The following is a 19,430-nucleotide window of genomic DNA, read 5'->3' on the forward strand; positions in this document are numbered from 1 at the left end:
TTAGCTTGAAAGTTCAAATTTTATCATTAGCAACAAACACTATTTCCTTGATGTGACAGGCTCATTCGTGCTCAAGGGCCAGTAGTGTTACTCATCATTGCTTTTGCACCATCAGTGCAAATGTCAAAACAATGAAAAACAAAAATGTCTTATTACTAGTCTGAAAATATTTTTGACCTCATGGATCCCATAAAGGGCCTCAAGGACCCCCCACAGGGATCCACAAAACCCACTTTTAGAACTGCAGCTCTAGCTTCTCATAGTAGCAATTGTATTTAACCACTACGGCCACTACGGCTCAGGCAATAAAAAGAGGAAGTTTGAATTTTTAAAACTTAGAGACTCAGAAGAAGGGACCTGTGCGGTAGAAACTGAGACCCCCTCTGAGGAAAAGGCGCTACTTGACAGGGGCTGGTGTCTGTGAGTTGGGTAGAAGAGGCCCTTAGAGATGGAAACCCGCGCTCTGAGAAGGCGGTACCCGCTGGTTGGTGCAGGTGACTTGGAAGCGGCGTAAGGGGTCTGGTTTTCTAAGTGCTGGAAAAACCGTAAGCTGCGACTCGCTGCTGCTCCAAGAAGGAACTGGTGCTGCTGGGTGAAGGGGACTGCTGGAGGGAGACTCACAGGAATTGCAAGCATCGAGGCAAACAGGAAGGAACAAGCCCTTTCTCCTCCTCCAGGCTCGAGGTCCCCCCGTACCTCTGGTTGGCGGAGCCTCGCAGAGAGGCAGAGCGGAAATGCGGTTTGCAGAGTCTTTGCTCCAGCATCACAGAGCAGAGTATCAAAGGGTGGGTTTGGAACTGAGAGACAATAGCAAGCATGTCTGGGGGCATTTGCTCTTGTTTGTGTTAATATTTCAATTTCCTCCCATCCTTCTTTGCCTAATTTTATTTTTTGAGTATATAGAACATTAATGTGCTTCCCAAGAATCAAAAATATACTGAAAGGTATATCCAGAGAAGCGTGCTCACTCCCTATTGCTTGTGGGTAATCCACTTCATTGTTTTCGGATTTATCCTTCCTGCGGGGCGGAAGTGGGGGGGGGGGGGTTCAAAACGAAGCGGATACATACGTTTTCTTATTTCCTTTTATCTTTTGTACAGAAGTACATTATATGTAATTCTTTGCACTTTGCATTTAATATATTCTAGAAATCAGTTCATAGAGATCTTCCAGTCTTTTTTTTTTATAGTACTTCATAGTGTTTGTGTGTGTGTGAGGAAGATTCACCTTGAGCTAATGTCTATGCCAGTCTTTCTCTATTTTGTATGGGGGATGCCTCCACAGCGTGGCTGCCAAGTGGAGCAGGTCCACGCCTGGGATCCGAATCCGAAAACCCAAGCCGCTGAAGTAGAGCACACAGAATTTTAACCACTTGGCCAAGAGGCCAACCCCAAGTACTTCATAGTATTTCAACCAAACTCCACCATTTATTTAGTCAATCTTCTATATTAATAATTTTTTTGATATTACAGATAATGTAGCATTAACAACTTAGTGGATATTTCTAAATTGTTCAAGGTATATCTACAGGGTAGATTCTTGGAAATGGGACTATCAGGTCAAAGGGTGAACATATCCGTAGTCTTGTTCCTTATTGCCAGATTCCTCTCCATAGGGGTTATACCATTTTCCATTCCCATCAGCATATGAGCGCCCGCTTCTCCACAGTCTCACCATCAGAGCAAATTGTCAAGATGTTGAATTTTTGCCAGTTTGATAAGAAATGCTATCTTAGTGTAGTTTGAATTTGCATTTATCTTATTATGAGTGAGGTTGAACATCTACTCATGTTTAAGGGTGCGTTTTACATCTTTTTGTAGTTCATTTTCTATTCATGTCTTTTGCCCATTTTTCTGGAGGATTTTGGTCCTTTTCCCTCAATTTTTAAAAGGTATTTATATATTAGAGTTTTTGATCCTTTATCTGTGATATATGTTGTAAATAGTTTTTCTGCATTTGTCACTTGTGTTTTGATTTTACGTAGTTTTTCCTTGCAAAAGCTTAACTTTTTTACGTAATTAAATTTATCGATCTCTTATGTTATTGCATCTTCATTTTGAGACAAATTAGAAAGATTTTCCCCATGCCCGGGTTGTAGAGGAATTTACCTGCATTTTCTTCTAATACTTGTGCTGTTTCCATTTTTGCATTTAGGTCTCTGACCCATTTGAAGTCTATGGTACCTTTTCCAAAATGACTGTTTAGGTCATTTATCCTCGTGTAAAAAACTACCCCAAAACTCGGTGACTTGAAACAAGATCCATTTCACAGCTTAGTGTAGCTTGGGCTCAGCTGGGCAGTTCTTCTGCTGGTCTTGCTCGAGTTCTCTGTAAGTTGCACTATGTGGTGGTTGGGGCTGCAGTTGTTGAAAGACTTGACCTGGAAGCTGGATGGCAGGGCCTCTCTCTTCCCCATGTTGTTCCCAGGTCTCTTCTCTCCATGGCGCCTCTCCATATGGTCTTTCCAGTAGGGTCTCTGGACTGCTTCTTTTTATCCTTTTTTCTTTTCTTGTTTTACAGTTTCATTGTGATAGATTTCACATAACATAAATTTCATCTCGTTAAAGTTTTTGGTTCAGTGGTTTTCAGTATAATCACAGAGTTGTGTAACCGTCATCACAATCTAATTGTAAAATATTTTTAATGTCCCCAAAGGAAACCCTGTCCTCATTAATGGTCGTTCCCCATTCCTACTGCAACCCTCAACCCTGCCCCAGCCTTGGGCAACCACTAATCTCTCTGTCTGTACGAATTTGTCTACTCGGGACATTTCATATAAAGGGAACCATAGAAGATGTAGTCTTTTCTGCCTGGCTTCTTTCGCTTAGCGTAATGTTTTCAAGGTTCACCTATGTTGTAGCATGTGTCAGAACTTCATTCCTTTTTATGTACAAATAATAATCCATTGCATGGCTGTGTCGCATTTTGTTTATCCATTCATTTCTTGGTGGACATTTAGGTCATTTCCACTTTTTGGCTATTATGAATGATACTTCTGTGAACATCTTTGTGTGAGTTTCTATGTGGACATACATTTTGATTTCTCTTGGGTTTATACCTAAGAGTGGAATTACTGGCTCATATGGTAACTTTGTGTTTAGCCTTTTGAGGAACTGCCGAACTGTTTTCCAAAGTGGTTGTACCGTTTTAAAAATTTTGTCAAGGGCTTTATCATCATTTAAGGTGAAATCATATGATTTTTCTCCTTAGAGCCATTAATGTGAATTATATTAATGGGTTAGTTAATAGTGAATTATCCTTGCATTCCTAGCATAATCCCCAATAAGTTATTTCTTGATGGCACCCCTCTGAGTCTCAGTTTTGTCATCTGTAAATTGTGGCTAATGATAGGATTTACTTCATAGAGTCATGAAGATTTAATGAGATGATGAACGTACAGTGCCTTGCACAGTGCTTGGCCCACAGTAAGTGCTCAGTAAATGTTAGGTATATATTACTATCGATAAGTAGCTTGTCAAAAAATCCAAGACATCTCCCAGCCACAAAGTCTGAGCCAATTAAATTTCTGTGTACAGAAATTTTAAGTGGGGAGCAATACACTTACTAGTTAAGTGCTATGATATTGTGATATAAGAAATATGTATTTGGTCTTCATCCTGGCTCCTGGCACAGAGCTCCTAAAGCTCTTGTAATTTCCTGAGCATGGGGGAGAGGAGCATCTTTTATTATTTATGATAAGCCCCTTTCAACCACACCTGAGTTTATGCTAATGAGGTTGCCGGAGCAAGCGACCATGTGATTAGAGGGTTGGAACTTTCAGCCGCACCCCTGGACCTCCTGGGGATGGAGGAGGGCTGGAATTTGAGTTGATCACCAGTTGGGCAGCCAAGTTGGGCAGAAGTGTGGGTCACCTGGGGACCCACTACTTGCAGTTGGCATCTGAAGTGGGGCGGAGGAGAGTCAGTCTTGTGGAACTGAGCCCCTAACCTGGGTAGTTAGTATCAGAATCGTATTAAATTGTAAGATACCCAGTTGGTGTCTCCAGAGGATTGGAGAATTGCTTGATATGGAAAATCCACATATTTGGTGTCAGAAGTGTTGTGAAGGCTCAGACACTGGAATTAGGGAGACATGAGTTAGAATACTGGGTTTACCACTTAGCGGCTCTGTGTCTTTGGGAAGCTTTGCTTAACTTCTCAGCTTCACTTTTCTCATCTGGAAAATGGAGGTATTAATGTTTACTTCCTTCGGCTAATGTGTGGATTAATCAAGATCATTTATGTAAAGCACTTAACCCATAGTAATAACATATAGTGAGTTGGACCCTGAAGGGGGGATAGTTAATCTGGCCGAAGAAGGATGTTCCAAGACAAACTGACTTGTATGAAGAGCCAACTTGACCAGGATAAACCATCTCCTCTCCACTCTCTCTCTTCTCAAAAATAGAATTAATGTTTCCCAACAGGGCGAGCCGTGTCGGCTGACAGAGGAAGCAGCGACCAGGGAGGCTCAGACTCCAGTTTTGATTCTTTCGTGAATGGCTGCTTGACTTTGGATAAATCGCTCTGCAACTGTGGCTTTCAAAGATTTGATCACATTCAAAACGAAAAATGTACTTAACACCATGGTCTATTACTTACGTATCTATATACAGAACTGAAAAGTTTTGTAATATAATACTTATCCTTACTGTTGGAGTATTGTATTCGTTTTCTATTGCTGTGGACAAATTACCACAATCTTAGCGGTTTAGAACAATGCTTTTCACGGGTCAGAGTCCAGGAACTGCTTAGTTGGATGCTCTGCTCAAGGTCTCACAAGGCTTCAGTCAAGGAGTCAGGTGGGCTGCCATCTTCTCAGAAGCTGGGGGTCCTCTTCCAAGCTTACATGGTTGTTGGCAGAATTCATTTCCTTGCAGCTGTGGAATTCATGGCAGCTTTCTTCTTCAAGACAGCAGGAGAAGTCTCTTTTAGAGGGTTTACCTGATTAGATCAGGCCCACCCACGGTAATCTCTCTTGATTAATCTCAAAGTCAACTGATAATGGACCCTAATTACTTCTGCAAAATCTCTTTCTCTGCTATATAACTATCATAATCTTGTGAGTGATATCCCATCATATTCACACATTCCTGCCCACACTCAAGGGGAGATTATATAAGGTCATTTGGAGGTCATCTGAGAATTCTGCCTACCACAAATATGATGTACTCTGATATTTTCTGCTCTTTTCTTTCCTTTAAAAAATTAGATTTTGCCACCTAGTTAAAGGATTGGGAAACCATTTTGAAAACTCTGGACTGGATGATTTTCAAGGGCGGAGAATCCATGCTCTCAAGCACAGACCCTTGGGCACGTGGAGGGCTCTGGGCATAGGGGCAGGAGACAATTGCATTAATAACCTATGCAGAGAGCCCGAGGGGATCAGTGCTAACTTGACTGCGTTCCTTTGGCTCTGATCCTGGCAGAGAACTCCTGTCCTTCTAAGCGGGGAGGTGAGCCTCTCGGCATGCTGGGACACTTGTCTGGACAACTCCCAGGAGGAGGGAACAATCTGGACAAACCCTGAAGCAGCCGGCTGTCGTGGATTCTGCCTGACTCATCAGCTCAAAGGAATGCCCAGGAGGCAGGGTGACGTGGGGAACAGGAAACAGGCCCAAGCCCAACACAGCCACCAGCTATGTGACCTGCTCAGGACAGTTCTCCTTTCTGGGCCTCAGTTTCCATCTCTGCTACAGGAATGTCTAAGGACCTTCCCACTCAGAACCCTGATGGCTCTGAGAGGAAGCAGAATTGCCGTTTCTTTCGGAGGCTGAGGCAGGAAGGGGACCATCTCCAACAGGTGGCCTCATTCTGCTGGGCCAGTGACCAAGTGTGTTCTAGAAATCTTTAGCTGTGAGAAGCCAGACTGTGAACTCCCCAAGAGCAGGGATGAGGGCCTCCCACCTTTGGGTTCCTGCCCAGGTGTGGAGCCTGGCACCTAAATCTTTGTCTAACTGAACAAAGGGACTCTAAAAGGACTTTTCCTTTTAGCTCTGACATCCCAGATCCCACTGTGAAAGGCACCATCTTGGTTCCTGGAAGGGACTGATCGCGACCACCTCGGTCAGTAGGGCTGTGAACTCTGCTTTCCAAAGAGTTTGAAAGAAATTTGAATTCTTTCTAATCAGAGGGAGTTGGGACCATGGGATGGTGCTGAAGCTGGGTGACAAGGGACAAGAGTGCTAGTTCCTTGGGTCTGTCTGAGACCTCAGGCATCTGAGGGCATTATAGCACCTCATCTCCTTCTAGAACCAGTCCCACCTCCTGTCTGGATGGGGAGGTATGGAATCCAGGAGAGGAGGGAGCGGACTTGGAGCTGAAATGTGAGGTGAAGAAAGAGAGGTGGGGATGGGAGGAAGGAAAGGAGGGCGAGAGAGGGAGAGAAGCGAAGGAAAAAGATTTATTTTAACAATAGATTTTTTTCCTCTGGGAATTTTCAAAGGAAAAAAAAAATCCCAAACCCAAATATTTTTTTCTGTTTGTCTTTTTTTTCCTAACAAGAATTGGTGAGCTAGTGCAGAGCGAGCTGAAGAGGGGCACCCATCAATCCACTTTTGTATCAATAAGGAGACGTTTAAGAGAGTAACCGTCTAGGCACATGGAGGAGTCAGGAGACAGGAGCCAGCCCAGACCCCTCATTCTCTGCCTGTGTAAACCTCCCCAAAGCCCTTTGGCAGGTGTGGACCATTATGAAGGACTGCCTCTTCCGTCTGCTGTTTCTTCCTCAGGGCGGGGGAACTCTCCTCAGGGAGCCCTCCGGGCCTCTCTCTGCCCATAGTCCCAAATCCCTGGGGGAGGAAGGAGTCTTCCCTTCACCCCTAATTCACCCTGCTCTGTGCCTGGAGGCCACCAGAGGGATTACCTTAATGAGATCCCTTATCCTCTGGCTTCTAATTGTGCTAGACACTGGTGGGCGGGAGGGTATGACCCCTCACTCCCTTTGGGCAGGGTGGCCACAGGGTGGTGGTGGGCTGGCAGCCGTACTGCCCTCCACTGGGGGCAACGCTTCCTGTCCGACTGCTCCCCCTACCAGCCCTCTCCCTCCAGGTTCCAGTCATGGCCTCCTCTGTCTCCATTTCAGCTCTGGGATGTTGCTCTATCCTTTGAGGATTCCCATGCCCCGTCCACACTTCTGTAAAGAATTCCTTTATTAAACTTTGCTCAAACAACCAGTTTGAGTGTGTCATTGACAAATAAAAATGGCAAGTAATAAGATATATTGGAGTATATGAGGAAGCCATTTTGTGTAAACCTAATTCGGCCTGACCTTGTCTTTCCAAAAGGGCCTGACCTCGGCCCAGCTGTTGAGCATGCATTGTATATCTGCTTTAGATATTCCCTATGGCAAGAACAAAGGCCCTTGAGATAAAGGTGAAACTTCCCTCCCCCTCCCAACGTTGGTGTTCCCTTAAGGATTAAGCATCTTTCCTTAGCCTAGGAACTGACTGCTGCACTCACCTGTGACCACCCAGCTTGAGAGGATAGACTTGCCTCCTGCTACACCCTCCGAGATAGCAGACCCACTACCTGCTGTGTACATTAAGTGCTGTGCCGACAGGGCAATCTTGTGACTATTGTGGGAGGGACATTTCAATCATATGGGAAACGTCCTGTTTGGGGGTATATAACTACTCTGTATACCTCACTTCTGTGATGCCCTTTCTTCCTTTGGGAAGAAAGGCCCCGGGCCGTGGTCCTCAGATTTCAGCTCAGAATAAACTCTCCCAAATTTTCATTTATAGATTAGTTATGGATTATTTTCGTCGACATCATCTACTCCTGCTTGGTCCCTGACTGACCGGAGGAGCAGCTCAATCTGATGGGTGAGTTTAGAAGGAGAAATTGGACCTGTATATTCCGCCCCTTCCTCTCTTTTTCCTTTAAGGCACTGGCCTTTCATCGTTGCTGTGCAGTGAAGTGGCCCTGCCACTATGGGGACACCTGTCTTCTCTGGTACTGCCTGTGGCTGGGCGCCAGCTCGGTCTTATCTGGGTTTCAGAATTAGGCTGCCCTAAGATCGAACATTCACCAGTGTCAGTGCTTATCAGTAATGAATATTTGTCAATTTGTTTGTAACTCATAAGTCCTCAGCTGGAAGAGGCCTTGGGTAGGGAAGAGGGGTGTTATTCACCGGCCCCCTCAAATGCCACACATAGTAGGACCCCCTGCTGGCCTCTCAGGGCTGCCCAGGGAAGAGGCCCCACAATGAGCCCTTGTGTAACACAAACAAACTTCCTTTAGGATGGCTGTGGGATAAGTAGGTTTGTGTGGCCTCTCTCTCCCCAGTGACGTCTGTCCCTTCCAGAGGAGGCCACTGTGAGGTGGGTGGAAGGAATGTGTCCTGGCCTCTGTGGGAGCTGACTAGTCAGCCAGGAGACCAAGCAGCAGCAGATCCAGACGGGGAGGAAGGAGGCCCCTGAATGACTCATGTGCGGCTGTTTCACTGGCCCAAGGCAGTGCCAGCACACAGGCGAGCACACAGTGCAGGCACACAGGCGCTGGAACCCAGCTCAGGGAGCCCAGCCCCTCGGGCCTAGGGCAAGGGGCACAGAAGCCTGAGAAGAGGGTATTCCCAGCTCTCGATGAAGAAGGGGTGTGTGATTGTGCAGGGGAACGGCCCCAGTGCTCATTATTGGCCTGGGGTTCCCAGGGGGACCCTCCCTCTGTAGTCTTCTTCTGGGTCTCTTGCCTCTGCTGCCTGTGTGCGTGCTTGGAAATGCTCATTAATTTCAATATTAACATAGGAAAGCTAATTAGAAGGTGAATCCATTGCAAAATAAATGCTGTGATGCATTTACAAAGGAATGAATCATCTATTGTTTGGAATTGTTCTGCTCTGCTCTCCTTCTGTTAGCACAGCTCACCCGAGCCAAGTGTGAACTAAAGCTGTTCCATAATGGAGTACTATGTGCTAAGAGCCAGAGGATAACAGGCACGACTAGGTTTCAAGGAGGAAGAGGTCATTTTAGGCAGGAATGGCCAGAAAAAGTTTCATGAAGTTGGGAATAGAAGCAGGCTTTGAGCCTGGGGTGAAATTCTACATGGTTTGTCAGTGCTCCATACGATTTCACTGTATACTTTAACCACAATTTAGTGGATCAATTCCCTATTGTTGAACATTTGAACATTTATTTCTAACTTTTTTGTACTACAAATAACACTGTAATGAACATTGTTATACATGCATTTTTACAAACTTAACCAATTTTTTTAAAGGATGTTTTTCTTGAAAGGGACTTGACAAGTCAAAAGGTATACACAATTTTTGTGTGTGTGTGTGAAGAAGATTGTCACTGAGCTAACATCTGTGCCAATCTTCCTCTATTTTTTATGTGGGTCACCACCACAGCAAGGCTTGAAGAGCACTGTGTAGGTTTGTGCCCAGGATCTGAACCCACAACCCCAGGCCACCGAAGCAGAGCACGTGAACTTAATCACCACACTACCATGCTAGCCCTTTTTTTTCTTTTTTTTTTTGGCAAGGAAGATTAGCCCTGAGCTAGCAGCTGTGCCAGTCTTCCTCTATTTTACATATGGGTTGCCGCCACAGCATGGCTGACGAGTGGTGTAGGTCTGCACCCAGGATCCAAACCCGCAAACCTGGAACACTGAAGTGAAGCGTGCCAAACTTAACCACTAGGCCATGGGGCCAGTCCTGCACAAATTTTTTAAACCATCATTTCTTTTTCTGATTACCAAATTAACGCACACTTGCTATAAACCAAACACAACTAAGGGGCATGGTTTTGAAAATGAAAGTCTCCTGAAATCCTACACCCTGGAAATATTTTCTGATAACAGCTTGGTATATATAATTGGTATATATATTTTTTCAATGAAACACTAGCATGCTGTAACAGACACACCTCCAAAAACGTCCCTTCATCATACTTAGAATGGAAGCCGAGCCCTCACCATCGCCTGGCCCTGGGCAGCCTCTGGGGCCCCAGGTCCCACCTCTCTCTCCTCCCTTTGCTCCAGCTGCACCCACCTCCTTGCTGCTTCTAGAGCCACTTGAACTTGCCACTACTACAGGCCTTTGGAGTGGCTGATCCTTCTGACTGAACGTCCTCTTCCCTAATACTCATGAGACTGCTGCCCTTGCTTTATTCAGGTTTCTGCTCAACTGTCACCATTTCAGAAGGGCCTTCCCTTTGACCACCCAACCTAAAGCAGCACATCTCATAACTCTATTTCTTTATTGCACTTATCTGACATTTCATTTTATATATATTTGATATTGTCTGTCTAGAAAGCTCTGTGAGAACAAGGACTTTCTGTCTTTTTCTCCGCACATCCCCAGCTCCTGGAAAAGAAACTGGCACTTATTACGCACTCGATAAATGCACATTGACTGATTGAATAAGATGAAACTAAACTATATTTATAGTTTTGAAACCTGCTTTCAGTTTCATACTGTTACTTAACAGTATGTCATAGACATCTTTTCATGTCAGTATATAAATCTTTTTAGTCTTTCTAAGGCTGTATAGTATTATTGTAATTTGATGGGTGCTTGGGTTGTTTACAATTTTTCAATATTATAAACAATGTGGCATTGCACATTCTTGAATATATATCTTTACATCCTTTTCATGTTTAATACCTTTATCTGAGATGATGAAAAAACCTACAGGCATAAATGTCTAGCCTGATGGTGGAAATGCAGACTTGGAGCTGAGAGATACCCAGCCTGGAGGGAGATAGGAGAATTCTTCACACAGCCCTGATCGTTGAAGTCATATGAATCCATGAAATATAAAGAAAATGGAGAAAAGTTCAACTGGTGAAAGAAACCTGGATCTTAAGCATGTCTGTATTTAGTTTCAGCTTTGGAAACATTGAGTTTGAGAGAGATGTGCAATAGCCACGCAGACTAAGTAGACAAAAGAGAGAGGGATCTAGGCTGGAGACAGATTTATGTGTCATCAGCTTCCAGGTGGAACTGACACCATTGGCAAGTGTCAAGTCCATGAGAGCAGGGACTTTGCCTGTCTTCTTCTTGTTATACCCTCAGGGCTTAGATCAATGCCTGACTTACAGTGGAAGCTCAATAAACATTTGTGGAGTGAAGGAGTAGATGAAATCACTTAGGGAAAGTGAGACAAGAAGGTGGCCCAGGACAGAATCCCCAGGAGTAGTGCCCCCGCAGAGGAGGAGAGACGCTGGTCAATGGCAAGAGGAAGCAGTCATGGGGAGGGGAGGCAGGAGGAGGAGGAAGTGGTGAACAATGTCACTGCTGTTGAGAAGAAGCCAAGGGGGCCACAAGGGTCTAAGGGATTTGAGCAGCAAGGAGGTCATTGGTAACCTTGGTGAGGTTATTTTTACTGACACATTGGGGAAAAAAGCCACATTTCAGCGGACTGAGGAGTGACCAGAAAGGGTGAAAGGGGAGACGAGGGGTACACACATTCTTTCAGGAAGTTTGAGTGTGAAGTTGGTGTAAAAGGAAGTGAAACTAAGACTTTTTTTTTTTTTTTAAAGAGATGGAAACTTAAGAATGTTTTCATGATGTTGAAAAAGAACAGCAGAAGAGAGGTTAAAGATTCAAGAACAAGTGAGGCTAATCATTAGGGAGAGATCCCTGAGGAGGTAGGAGGGGATGGGATCCCCTTCCAGATGGAGGAACTGGTTCAGGTCAGAGAAGAGACAAATCTTCCATTTCAACCAGAAAAATGAATAATTTTTCAGCTTTGCAAGTGGAGAGTTGGGGGTGTTTGTCTGGTGGCCTCTAGTCTGTGAGGCCACCTAGCAATGGTAGTGTGGGGACCTGAAATTGGCCACCCCAAGATATGTCTCTTTGGCATCAGGATTATTTGAGGCTCATTGCTTTTGATAAACTGGGACAGGCAAGGAGGCTCTGACGAATGGAACTTGCCCTTTGTTAGGACACGTTTACATTTGTAAGGTAAATCTCTATCTGTAAAAGGTGCCTCCCTCTCTGTACCAGGAAGAAGAAAGGAGATGACCTTCTCTCTAGAAACTCTTAATCAATACCAAAGGCAAGGACTTAAAATCTGCATTTTATTGTGCTTGTCTGGTAACCTCCTGTAACTGACTTCCCTCCCCCTCCCAACGTTGGCATTCCTTAAGGATTAAGCATCTTTCCTTAGGCTAGGAACCGATTGCTGCGCTCACCTGTGACCGCCCAGCTCCGGACATAGACTTGCCTCCTGCTACGCCCACCGAGATAGCAGACCACTACCTGCTGTGTCCATCAAGCGCTGCGCTGACAGGGCAATCTTGTGACTATTGTGGGAGAGACGTTTCAGTCACATGTGAAACACTCCGTTTTGGGCTATATAACCACTACATGCACCCCACTTCTTCGGTGCCCTTTCTTCCTTCGGGAAGAAAGGCCCCGGGCCATGGTTCCTCATAAAGCTTTGTTTAATTTTCTCTTGCTATTCTGTCTCATGTGAATTTAATTCGTTCTCCAGCTAGACGAACCCCCATTTGGGGAGAGGAAATGTCCCCCTCCCCTACAGTAGGGAAGGCTGTAAAAGAAGGAGAAGCAGCAGCCGGGCAGTGCAAGGGGAGTCACCAGAAAAGAGGTCTGCAAGGAGACAGAGAAAGTCACCTGGGCACAGCCCCAGAGAGGAGCACCTGGGGGCTGATGGGGCACTGGGTCTGATAAATTGGGATTTTTTTTTTTTTTTTGAGGAAGATTAGCCCTGAGCTAACTACTGCCAGTCCTCCTCTTTTTTTGCTGAGGAAGCCTGGTCCTGAGCTGTCATCCATGCCCATCTTCCTCTATTTTATACGTGGGATGCCTACCACAGCATGGCGTGCCAAGCAGTGCCATGTCCGCACCTGGGATCCGGGCCGGCAAACCCCGGGCCACCAAGAAGTGGAACTTTCGAACTTAACCGCTGCGCCTCTGGACTGGCCCCTAAATTGGGGGATTATTCATAATATTTGAGAAGTCCTGGGAACTGATAGAAGGTGGACCCTCTAGTGCAAGGATTTAATAAATGAATAGATGTGTGAGAAGGGAAAGCAGCAGTTATATTATTACTGGAGAGAATTCTGGAAGGGGAAGGCAGGGGTGGAATGGGCGCTAAAGGTCATTTGAACTTAATTCGGGATTTTTTTTAAGTGCAGGAGGGTTTGAAGAAAGGGCAGGAGCCACTGGAGAAGGAAGATTTGAAATGTTGGAGAAGGAAGGAACAGAGGAGCCAGATTGAGATGAGATCAAAAGTTTGGTGGAGGAATTAGGCCTCAAAATGTGGAGGAATCCTTCTCTTTCCTGACAGGAGAGTTGTTGGAGGGGACTGGTATGCCAGCAGAGAAATTATTCTGAAGTGGATGTGTTATTGTGATTTATAATAAGAAATATATATTTGGTCTTCCTCTTGGTTCTGGCAGAGATCCTAAAACCCTTGCAACTTCCTGTGATGAGAACGATAAAAGTGTCTTTGTTATGTTAATAAGGAGACTTTTGGAAAGCTCTTGGGTAACCTAAGGATGAGGGCTAGTTGCCAGGGGAACCAACCATGTGATTAGAAGGTTGGTACTTTTAGTCCCCCCCACCCCCCACCCCACCTCTGCGGAGGGGAGAGAGGCTGGAGATTGAATTCAGTGTCCAATGGCCAATGATTTAATCAAGCTTGGTTTTGTAATAAAGCCTCCATAAAAACCCAAAAGGATGGGGTTCTGGAGAGCTTCTGGGTTGGTGAGCATGTGGAGGTGCTGGCAGAGTGGTGTGCTTGGAAGGCATGGAAGCTTCGCATGCTTTTCCCATACCTTGCCCTACGCATCTCTTCCATCTGGCTGTTCCTGAGTTGTATCCTTTTATAATACACCAGTAATCTAGTGCGTAAAATGTTTCTCTGAGTTCTGTGAGCCACCCTAGCAAATTAATTGAACCCAAGGAAGGGGTCATTGGAACTTCCAGTCTATCTAAAATTATCTATCTATTATCTCCAATCTAAGCCAGTTGGTCGTGTAATTGCGGGCCCTCCAGGACCAGTTCAACTGACTCCATCTCTTATAAACAGAGTGATTAAGAACTGCCTTTCAGAAAATTTGCAAAGTCACGTAGCCAGAGCATGCACAGAAGAAATCTTGACCTGAAATTCACTGTGGAACCAAAGATTCTTCTCCCCACGGAACCAGACTGGGACAAGACCAGAACTTATAAGTCACACTGTTATCAGCAGAGAGGGGTCCCTCACTCAGGTTAAAAGTGTTAAAAGTCCTTCCCCACCTTATCATAAAAGTTTAGAACCTCATCATAAATGTTTAGAACGCTGTCATAAATGTTTAGAACCTCACCATAAATGCTTGAAGCCCACCCATCAAAACCTGTCCCACCAGTGTTTCCATGTGCCAGCCTGTTCTCCCTAATGTCTCAAATTTTGCCCCAAATCCCGAACTGGGGAGACAGATCTGAGGGCACACACCCTCTGTCTCCCTGCAGATGGATCTCGCAGAATAAAGCTGGTCTCTTTTCCCAAAGGCTGATGCTGTAATTAATTGGCTTGTTTATGTGCATTGGGCAAGAGAACCCCAATTTTGTGCAGTAACAGCCAGAAGTACAGGTAACAATCTGGACGCGCTATTGGCATCTGAAGTGGGAAGGTAGGGAGGGATACAGTCTTGTGGGACTGAGCCCTTAACTTGTGAAATTTGACCCTATTTCCAGGTAGATGGCCAGAACTGAGTTGAATTGTAGGACACCCAGCTGGTGTCACAGAGAATTTCTTTTTATGGGAAAACCCCACACACATGGGAATTGGGTGCAGAATCCTAGGAGGTATGGACTCAAAGTTCTAGGAAAATTATTGTTTCTATGCAGATTCTCCATGAGAAAGCAGGAGGCACTTGTTCTCCGACTTCCTCAGACCTCCCCTGCACAGGCCACTAGGCCTTTGATGCCCACCCTTCCCCTAGAAATCTGACCCACCGGTTGGGTCAAAACCAAGGACTATGGATTTGGCAGCTTCTGCCCTGATCCTGACAGGCTGAAGACAATTCATCTGCTGCTCCTGCCTCAGTATCCCCTTTTTGGAAGAAAGAGTCACAGAAAATCAAGTCTGGAAGGGACCTCAGAAAACACGTGGTGCAAACTCCATAATATACAGATGGGAGGAGTTAACTCACCCTAACCAAGGGCCCCCCAGGTGGTCACCGTTTCTCCCCAGCTGTTACTTCTTCACTCCCCTGCTCAAACCCTTTAGCATCTCTCCATTGTTGATGGAAAGAAGTCCCAAGTGTTCAGCTTAGGATTCAGGACCCTTCACTATTTGGCCTCACTTCACCCTGCCAGCCTCATGCCCTACTGCGCCCCTACACATAAAACCTTTTCATCTGGGCTGATTTTGTTCCCTCAGATTGGAGCACCTTGCCTTCATCTCTGCAAAATCCTACTCTGCCCCTGGTTCCTGGCACAGAACTCCTAAAACCCTTATAACTTCCTAAGTGATAACAGCATTAGGAGCATCTTTTGTTCTAATGAGGCGACTCTGGGTGGGCTCCTGGATGGCTTCTGGATGGGGGCTGGTCCCCAGAAAGATCAAGCCACGGTGAGAAGCTTGGAATTTTCAGCCCTACCCCTATCCTCCAGAGACAGGAGAGGGGCTGGAAATGGAGGTAATAACTGACCGTGCCTCCGTGAGGAAGCCGCCGTAAAACCCCGGTCGTACAGGGGTTGGGAGAGCTTCCAGGTTGGGGAACACGTCCACACCAGGAGGTTGACACACCCCGACCCCACGGGGACAGAAGCTCCTGCACTCGGGACCCTCCCAGACCTTGCCCTGTGTATCTCTTCATCTGGCTGTTCATCTGTGTCCTTTATCATGTCCTTTAATAAACTGGTAAACATAAGTATGTGTTTCCCTGAGTTCTGTGAGCGGCTCTAGCAAATTAATCAAACCTGGGGAGGGGGTCGGGGGAACCTCTGATCTATAGCTGGTCTGTCAGAAGCACAAGTGATAACCTGAGCTTGTGGCTGGCTGGCATCTGAAGTGAGGAGGTCTGGGGGGCAGTCTTGTGGGACTGATCCCTTCCTGTGAGATCTGATGCAGTGTCCGGGTAGATAGTGTCAGAGCTGAGTTAAAATGTAGCATACCCAACACCAAGCCTTGTTGAGGATGTGGAGCCACTGGAACACCCAGACGCTATTTTGGAAAACGGTTTGGCAGCTTCTCATACTTAGACACGCACCTACTCTGTGAACCAGCAGTTAAATTTCTAGGCATTTGTCCAGAAGAAATAAAAACATATGTCCACAGAAAGACTTGTCCAAGAATGTTCCTGGCTCTGCCACTTAACTAGCTGAATGACCTTATGCATGTGACTTCACCACTCTGTGCCTCAGTTTTCTCTTAAGTAAAATGGGGTTAATATCAATATACTGAATGACCCGAAGGGGAAATCATGATGCTATATACACAGACTCCTTCTGAGAAAAGTAGTACAACCAGTCTTTTCCCAATGTGGCTGCCACGGCTTGTGCAGCATGCTTTGCTGGTGGTCCAATTTTACTCGCTTGGAGGCAGAAGACAGGATGAGGTCTGGGACACAAGCTGGAAGCAACCACACAATGGAGGTCTTGGCTGGGCCAGAGCTGAAGTTAGATTTGTCTGGCATGAGGAGTATGGGTCACTCCTCTCCCCAGGCATATGGTCCTCTCAGGAGCTGTTTCTGCTGAAGAATCTCTTGGGAAAGAAGCCTTGAGCAGCATTCCCATTTGGGATTCAGAAATTGATAAGTAAGTCTGAGAGCCTTCCAGGCTATAGAAGGGGAGGCTGGGGTCCCTGAGACAGCATTTAACATCAATGAAGGAGGCCCTAAACTCAACCATGGGGAGGGGAGGTGTCCCAGTGAGCAAGGCTGCATTTGCGAGGTGGGAAGGACTTGATCAGTGATCTTTATGGTTGACTCTTTAGCTTCCCTTCAAGCCGACTGCAGTCATCCCATTGCCCTTGCCAGAGACTGGTTTAAGAATAGGCATACATGAAATTTCCGGCCAAGGAGACATAAAGGGAATTCTACAGGGCACTTTGGGGAAGTTTCCATGCTTCTAAGAAGCAGACACGGGAAGAGCGTCCTTTTCTTCCTTTGGATGTTATTGCATCTAGTGAAGGCGCCTTGTTACTACAAAGGGAGCCAACTGGGAGACAAAGCCAATATCTTGAGGACAGCAAAGCAGAGACATAAAGACAACCTGGGTCCTTGACACCTTGAGCCGCTCATTGTACAACACCTGGAACCCACTACTTCTGGAATTCCCATTAGTGAGATAATTTATTTCCTTACATATTTGAATCTGGGTTTTCTGTTACTTGTGGCTAAAGCATCCTAACCAACAGAGCATGGGCCTGGAATTCCTACATTACCTGGTGGGAGCTTACAGCTAATAAAATATCGGTATTAAGATGATGTAACTGGTATCTTCACAGGCTGGTAACACCAGGACAATGGGGTCATTCATGCTTCTATACATGCCAGGTGTGACTCTTACTTGACAACCCGGCTGAGCTAGGAATATTGTATCCTCTGCTTTTTTCCCTTTAATTAAAAGAAATCTGACTCTGAGTCCCTAATCCTGTTCAGTGGGCAGATAATCTGTCATTCTGGGAGCTCAACCCTCTGAAAGATTGTGCCTAACTGGCCAAAAGTGTAGAGGCGTCCCACCCACTCATCAGCCAACAGCCCACACTGAGTTTTCCTCTGATGCTTCAGGTCTCTTCCAGTTTGGTTGATTTTGCTGTTTCTGAGTCATACTTGGGGCCCAGGAATCTTTGGTGAGGCTGGAAACCCAATGCCTAAGCCCTCATGTCCTCTGAGATCTGACCCTTACCCAGGACCCTGCAATGCCTTCTGTTCAGGTCCAAGGAAACATCAGGCCCAAAATGGAGTCACTCGTGCTAAGCCCCACATCAGCAAACCAAGACTTAATTGCAGTTTCAGCCTCTCCCAGGGGTGGAATTTTAAACCAATCAGTCTGGAATGTCCTGGTCCACACTAGTAATCTGCCTGATAAGACCCCTGCCTTCCCCTAAGGGAAGGTGACCTTGCCTGAAACAATCTACTCTTTGTTTTTATAACTTCCTCTGTTCGGCCCCCTTCTGCCAATAAAAACTTTCCATTCTGTACAGCTCCTGGAGCTCCCTTCTCTTTGCTAGACGGGATACTGCCCAATTTGTGAATCGTTTAATAGAGCCAATTAGACCTTCAAATTTACTCAGTTGATTTGTTTTTTAACAGTTCTCATAATCAGCGCTGTTTTCTGTCTTTTCTGTCTTCCTGGTCTCTGAGCACTCTCCTTTCTCTTTCCTGGCCCTTCAAAGCCCTCCTCCACCTTCTTCCTCAGGGCATCTGCATCAGCTCCTCAATGAGCCAGACTTTTACCACAGACAGGAAGATCTGTGAGCTTCAAGCTGCTTCTGCTTTCTGTCCTGCAAGAATTCCTAAGGCAAGAAAAACAAAAAGCCTGACTGACAGTGCCTGCTTGGAAAGAGAAGGCAATGGAAAAATACAGCGAATGAATTAATCCCCAAATTATCTTGTCACAGGTACCTCACAGGTGACAGGAGAGAACTCAGGCCAATAGGAAGGCTGGCTTCATGCTGAGTGGCAGCCAGACAACCAATGAGAGTGAGGCAAAGAGAAGGAAGGTGGGTCCTGAGCACCCCTGGGAAACTTTCCGGTCACTTGTGAAACCTGCCTCACAGCCTGGGATTGAGAGCCTGGGGACCCCGCTGTCGCTTTCCTATCTCAAGTTCCTGGGTGTTCTCAAAAATACCTTTCCATTCCTATAAGCATTCTGTCTGTCTGTCTTGTGGTCACACGTGGGTCCACTATAAATAGCAGCCTCACCAGGAGGTGGGAAGGATGAAACGGGGTGATGTGCCTGAAAGGTCTTTGAGTCATTCAGCATGCAGGGAGGCGCTGGCATCCTGCCCAGGGCTGTTCCCCAGCCTCCTCTACAGAGCTCACACTTCCGGTCAGCTTGTGTCTGCCACAGCCCTCCAGGTGGCACCGGAAGTCCTGAGCTCGGACTTGCCTCAGAGATAAACAAGAGCTGCAGAAGCATATGCCGCTGGGATTTAGATAGTACCTTCCCACCCACAGGGGAAAGGACCTTTGAGATCATTAGGGCCAACTCCCTAATTTCGCAGGGAAGGGTTCTGAGGCCCAGAGAGGCCAGGGCACCTGGCTAAGGTCCTGAAGTTATAAGCGGATAGAATCAGGGTGTGGGCTCTTTGGCCCCAGCCATCCCTGATCACCCTGCTCTCCCTGTCCTGGTTCTGCCTCTTGACCCTGATTGTCCCCTCCAGTGCTTTGGAATGACTGACCTGTGCTATCTTGGAGCTGCCTTTGCGGCCAGCACACCTTGCTGCTGAAGGCTCTCTCCCGGCTGTTGGGCTGTGGGATGATTAACTCAAGGATGAGGAAGGCGTGGCGAGCCCACAGGCTGCAG

General features: G+C 46.2%; 1 long non-coding RNA gene across 1 annotated transcript in view; it reads left to right on the forward strand.

Moving 5' to 3' along the window:
• Nucleotides 1–19,430, forward strand: part of LOC123287124 (uncharacterized) — a 30,833-nt gene that overhangs the window by 5,357 nt on the left and 6,046 nt on the right. The window contains exon 2 of the long non-coding RNA XR_006530172.2: nucleotides 7,744–7,824. This is a non-coding gene — a long non-coding RNA (uncharacterized lncRNA). The remainder of the gene's footprint in view (nucleotides 1–7,743; nucleotides 7,825–19,430) is intronic.

The sequence above is a fragment of the Equus asinus genome, chromosome 7 (assembly GCF_041296235.1).
Source record: "Equus asinus isolate D_3611 breed Donkey chromosome 7, EquAss-T2T_v2, whole genome shotgun sequence".
Classification (NCBI taxonomy): Eukaryota; Metazoa; Chordata; class Mammalia; order Perissodactyla; family Equidae; genus Equus; species Equus asinus.